At 42.6% G+C, this 6,317-nt stretch overlaps 1 non-coding gene across 1 annotated transcript; it reads left to right on the top strand.

The window, feature by feature from the left end:
• The first annotated feature begins 492 nt into the window (after positions 1–492).
• LOC123801184 (U6 spliceosomal RNA) lies at positions 493–599 on the top strand. The gene has a single exon (XR_006782142.1). It is a non-coding gene; the product is annotated as a U6 spliceosomal RNA (small nuclear RNA).
• The last annotated feature ends 5,718 nt before the right edge of the window (positions 600–6,317 follow it).

Raw genomic sequence — 6,317 nt, 5'->3', positions numbered from 1 at the left:
TCAGAAGTTTCTGCTTTGAGGGGTGCCTGGGTGGCTCTGTCGGTTAAGCATCTGTCTTCAGCTCAGGTCATGATCTCAGGGTCCTGGGATCGAGCCCTGCATGGGGCTCCCTGCTCGGCGGGGAGCCTGCTTCTCCCTCTCCCTCTGCCTGCTACTATCCCTGCTTGTGCTCTTTCTCTCTCTCAGATAAATAAATAAAATCTTTAAAGAAAAAAAAAAGTCACAATACAGAGTTGTTTTACACGCTCTCAATGTGTACTATTTAATGGAGCAGTTGGGGTGTTTCCCTATGAGTTGGGGTATAATGTGCCCCAGTCATCCCCAGAGTGTTCTCAAAGGGGACAGATCCCGGCTTCCCCTCCCCGGGGCCCCCTCCCTTTCGTGCATCCAGGATCCTCAGTAAAGCTCAAGGTAGTGGAGAAGAGTCAGAGGAAAGGCCAGCAGGGACAAGGGCCCCCACTCCAAGAGGAAACCACCCTTAAAGGATTTTACGTGCTCGCTTCAGTTGCCCAGATACTAACATTGGAACGATACCGACAAGATCAGTGTGGCCCCTGTGCAAGGATGACATGCAAATTCGTGAAGCATTCCATATTTTTTCTGGGGAAAAAAAAAGGATTTTATACCCACGCTGGAAGGAGCCCTCCACCCTTACCCACGTGAACAGATAAAACCGATTGGATGACAGGAGCCTGGAGGGTTAATCAGATTAAAACAGCTCCTGCCAACAAGCCCACAAAAACACCTAGACTTAGGAACTCCAGTGGCCACCCTCTCGGGTCCCCTCCTTCTTCAGGAGCTTTGTACTATCGTTCAATAAACTTTGTTCTGCTGCCCACCCCTCTGTCTGGTCTACACCTCTTCATTTTTGAAGCGGCGTGACCAAGAACCTCCGGCACTAAAGAAAAAGTCCGGCAAGAAAGGTTGAGGTCAGTGGGAACAGGGCCCATTTCTGCGCCACCCTCCCTTCCAGCTTGGGCTGGCCCAGCTGCTCTCCGGCCGCTGAGGGGAAGCTGGTGCTGGGCAGCCCATCTACAAAGTGGAAAATTCCAGAGATTTGGGCCCTCGGGAGTCCGTGTCACCAAGTGTCTTAAAACGGGTTCTGCCCTGAGAATGAGAGAGGCCTGCTCCTCTACTTTGGGGGCTGCATTCGAGGCTGGGGCAGCCATTGTACAGAGATTTTGAGTGAAGACTTCTCCTCCAAGTCAAGCTGGCCTCCCCCAAAGAGGCCTGGACACACAGCACAGCGTAAAAGCCACAAGCATCAACTACCTTGCCTCACAAACCCAACCATGTTACCTGATCCTGGCCGGCTTCGGGAGGGCTGGGTCTGTAATGTTCTAGAGTCTGGTGCCTCTCAGTCCAGACCTCAGCTTCCCTTCTTCCCCTGCAGCAGACTTGAAGCCATTCAAAAGACAAAAAGTCTTGCTCAACTTTATTCCCTGAGACAGGGGTCTACACCTTGCATAACCATTCACATGGTTCTAAACTGAGCAGTCGAGGTTACATAAGTCATGTGCAGGACCGGAAGGCCTATTTGCTATGCAATTATAGAATTCAGAGACACCAGTTACCTGACTATTTTTCTGTACGAGGGAGATAATTTCAAGTTAAACAGTCTTTCTTCCAGAACAATGGAGTCTATTCATTCACCTAAGGAGCCAGCCTTGCCCTGTGGGGCCAAGCCTCCACCGGAAACCAATGACCGCACATGTCAGTAATCTGGAAGAAAATTTAGGAGAAACACGAATCCTTTAAATCACATAGGTTCTGTCTGAAAGAAAAATTCTCTGAAGAAATTGAAAGGGTAAAGAATAAATGCGCTTAAAGATAAGACAAAACAGAGAAGGACTAAAAGTGAGTTGGCACCTTAGGGAAGAAAGGCAAAAACCTATGTTAAGATAATTAAAGCAGTTCAGAGTCATGAAATACAGCGCACTCTCATTTTGGACAACAAGGCGTGAAGGAATTTTGTCTGTGACAAAGGCAGCAGCTCCCACTCTGCAAGATCCATTCTTCAGTAAGTGGTGCTGAGGTTACAGGCTAACGATCTGAGAAAGATAAATTTTGATACAAATTTACACCAAACATGTATACATGAATCAAAGATTTAAGTATTTTAAAAATGAATCTATAGGGGCGCCTGGGTGGCACAGCGGTTAAGCGTCTGCCTTCGGCTCAGGGCGTGATCCCGTTGTTCTGGGATCGAGCCCCACATCAGGCTCCTCCGCTGGGAGCCTGCTTCTTCCTCTCCCACTCCCCCTGCTTGTGTTCCCTCTCTCGCTGGCTGTCTCTATCTCTGTCGAATAAATAAATAAAATATTAAAAAAAAATGAATCTATAAAAGTCCTAGAAATAAACATAGGTGATTTCTTTCTAATAATCTTGGCTTAGAGAAGACTTTCTAAAAAGACATAAACCCGGCCACCATCGAGAACAAGACTGTTAAAATGGATCCGGTAGAAATAAAAGTTTGCCGGGAGGTGAAGGAAGGAGAAAATTTTCTCTACCCTCACCGCCTTACAGCTGGACTACAAATTAAATTTACGTGAGGAAGATTATCAGGAGAAAAAAGGTTTTATTATGTGAACACAGAGGCCCAATAACCAAACAGAGACATAAAGAAGTGACCAAAGCCAGCAGTTTTTATACTTCTTAGACAGAAAGACAATAAATGCACGAGAAACTGACAGGATGAGAAAGCTTAATTTGGAGAGCTTCAATTAGTAAGGAATTCTAAACAGAATTTTGCTGCAGTAGTAAATTAGGAAAAAGTAATAAGGATTGTCTACACAGCTTTCTCGGCTCTGAATTTCCCATCTCTGTTGTAAGAATGTCCTTGATCTGCTGGTACAGGGAGGGTACCTTTCACACTTTACACAGGAGATTTATTTCCTGCTCTCGGGCAACCCAGGAGGGTTTGAATGTCCTTGCACCGTCTCTTAAGTAACTTTTATTTATTTATTTATTTATTTATTTATTTATTTATTTAAAGATTTTATTTATTTATTTGACAGAGAGACAGCCAGCAAGAGAGGGAACACAGGCAGGGGGAGAGAGAGAGGAAGGAAGCACGTTCCCAGTGAAGGATCCTAATGTGGGGCTCGATCCCAGGACTCTGGGATTGCGCCCTGAGCCAAAGGCAGACGCTTAACGACTGAGCCACCCAGGCACCCCAAGTAACTTTTATTTAAAATCATCAATATCCCCAGGCGCCTGGATGTCTCAGTTAAGAGTCTGCTTTTGGCTCAGGTCATGATCCCAGAGTCCTAGGGTGGAGTGCTGGGATCAAGCCCCGGGTCCAGGCTCTCTATTCAGCAGGGAGTCTGCTTCTCCCCCTCCCCCTCCCCCTCCATCTCCCCCTCCCCCTCCATCTCCCCCTGCCTCTCCCCCTGTGCTCTGTGTCTCGCTTTATCTCTCTCTCAAATAAATAAAATCTTTAAAAAAATAAATAATAAATCATTTGATTTTACGATGTGCCTATAAAATAAAATTAAAAAAATAAATAAAATCATCAATATCCCAGGGTGCCTGGGTGGCTCAGTTGGTTAAATTTCTGAATTCGGCTCAGGTTATAACCTTGGGGTCCTGGGATGGTGCCCTGAGTCAGGCTTCCTGCTCAGGGAGAGTCTGTTTCTCCCTCTTCCTCTGCCCCACCCCCTGCACCCCCTGCCCCGGTCATGCTCTCTTTCAAATGAATAACTAAAATCTTTTAAATAAATAAATAAATATCAATATGCCAAACTGGTACAGATTGAGGCAGTCTGCCCTTGGTCCCAACAAGGGCAAAAATCACATAAATCAAAATCAAAATGTAAATGACAAGCCAGGAAAAAAATAATTGCAGGCTATACACTACAGATAAAAGGGTTGTTCCTTCAATTTACGATGATAACATATAAAGCAGGAAGTAAAATACTAGCAACCCGACTGAACATTTAACAAAAGATCCAGAAGGCTCTTCTTAGGGGGAAAAATGCAAATTGCTTATGAACTGGAGAAAAGATGTTCAACTTGCTCATAATTAGGGAAATGCAAATTAAAACAACAATGAGGTACAATTTTTCACCTCACAGAGTACAAAAGATAAAGTTATTGTATAGCATTGACTAAGGTGTGGAAATAAGCACCTTTATAAATCCTGGTGAAAGTATTTTGTTAGGGATTTATATATTTATTTTTATTATTTTTTAAAAAGATTTTATTTATTTATTTGTGAGAGAGAGAGAGTGAAGGCGAGCACAAGCAGGGGGAGGGGCAGGCAGAGGGAGAGGCAGGCTCCCCGCTGTGCGTTGGTGGGTCTGGGATGGGTGAGGTGGGGTGGGGGGGACATATGCCAAGAATACAAAGCAGTTTGGAGCAACTATTTTGTTATAAAACAGATAGATAACCAGATACCTAATCAGACACCGGATAACTTAATCAGTTCAGTTTATCCGCATCCCACAAGATTTGATATATAATATTTTCATTTTTACTCAGATCTTATTTTAGGGATAAAATATATTTTGCATGACATGACTATGCTTTCTTTTAGCTAGTATTACCTGCATGTACTTACTGTTCCTGTTTTCTTCCCTTTCAACTTAAAGGGTCCTTATGGTTTAGTTATGTCTTTGTAAACAGTATAGGTCTGGCTTTTGTTAGTCATTCGACACGACAATTTCTTTCTCTTATTTGGTAAAATCAATTTTAACTTAAATGATAACTCATGGATTCGGACTTATTTCAACCATGTTATTTTTTATTATATTTTCAAAATTTTCCAAGATGAGCAGATATTACTTTTAGAGTGAAAAATCTGGCTAGCAAATTGAAATAACTGTTATTTAAATAATAAAACTGATGATGGTGATGAACAGCACCCTTCCCATCGGCCATCCTTCCTTTCGTCCCTTCCAGAGAGCACTAAAGACCTCCAGAGTGTGTTTGCCCGCTAGCCAACCCTTAGAGGAGTGAGCTTTCCTTTTCTGGCCACAAATGGCACCGTCCTCACCTGGCCCTTGATTCCTCAGGGCGTGGGAGGAAAGGTGGGTTAAGTGTTGGTGTGTGCCTCCCTGAGCGCTCAGGGCCTTATCCTGCTATTGAGTCTCCTAGGATATCAACAGGATATGGCCCCAAGGCTTTTCCTCTCCTGGTTTCCCCAAACAGAAAATGCCATCCTTTGTCTAGACAGTACTTTGATGGATTGTGGATACAACCATTTTAAAACTTTATCTGAATTTGATGAAAATGTCCTGCAGCCACTTAAAATTTAATTTGTGGAGGTAATGTTTGTTCACTCTTGGTTCCTAGCCTAGATGCAATTTGGCCTCGAATACCTTTTGAAGTACTTAGTCCGAATTTAATTTTGAAGTACCCTTTATTTTTTTGTAAGTTCTTGGCGCTGTTTGCAATGCTTTTCCATGTTGGTCTGTGTCTTTGTTTAATAGAGTTAAAAAAAAATTTTTTTTTCTAATGTAGCATAATGCTTCCCCAACTTTTAAAAGCTAGGCTACCCTGTAATACAAAAAAAAAAAAAAAAAAAATCATACATTTTTTCAAATAAATTAAGTCCAGGACCTAAAGATAAACTGAAGCAAAGGGCAGCAACAGCTTTATTGTTGTAGAATGATACATGGGCTGTTTATCCGGGGCTGTTTTAAAGTCTAATTAAGTTCTGGACAAGTCCAGCCACATAATTTGTAGAGCCCAGTGCAAAGTGAAAATGTGGGGTTCGTTGTTCAAAAATTAAGACTCCCAAAATGACAACAACAGAGCATTACACCAACCTCAGGGCCCTCCAAACATGGGACATTGTGCTGATGCCCACAGAGCCAGCCTTGGCTAAAGAAAAAGAAATCTTGTAACAGTGCTACCTACAATTGGGTTTTAACAAAGGCCATGATTGGCAGGGGCTCAGATTCTCACAGCAGATTTCATAAATTAGGCATGTACACATCATTATGAAAGGAATGAACTTCCTTTTTATTAAAACAAAATACTATGTGTTTTTAGCAAGTTATTTAACCTAGGTCAGCCGCAGTTTGCTGTCTATAAAGTGGAATGATGAGTCCTCCTGTATCAGATGTGATGCTTCTAGCTGAAAAAATTACTTTAACTCAATTAAATGGCTTAAACAAAATGAATTATATCATCTCCATAAGCACAGTTGTTATAAGAATGATTCAATAATATCTCTGGGGATCAAGATCCTTTCTGCTTTTCTGTTCTGTCATCCTTAGAATGTCAGTTACCTTGCCTCTTGGTCGCAAGAAGGCTGCAAAACCTCCAAACATTACATCCTATCACACTGTTGCAGGATTTCTTTTCCTTCT

Source organism: Ursus americanus, chromosome 10, assembly GCF_024610735.1.
Source record: "Ursus americanus isolate L20-20 chromosome 10, mUrsAme1.1.p, whole genome shotgun sequence".
NCBI classification, from domain to species: domain Eukaryota; kingdom Metazoa; phylum Chordata; class Mammalia; order Carnivora; family Ursidae; genus Ursus; species Ursus americanus.
This window is presented reverse-complemented; position numbering and strand designations above follow the sequence as displayed.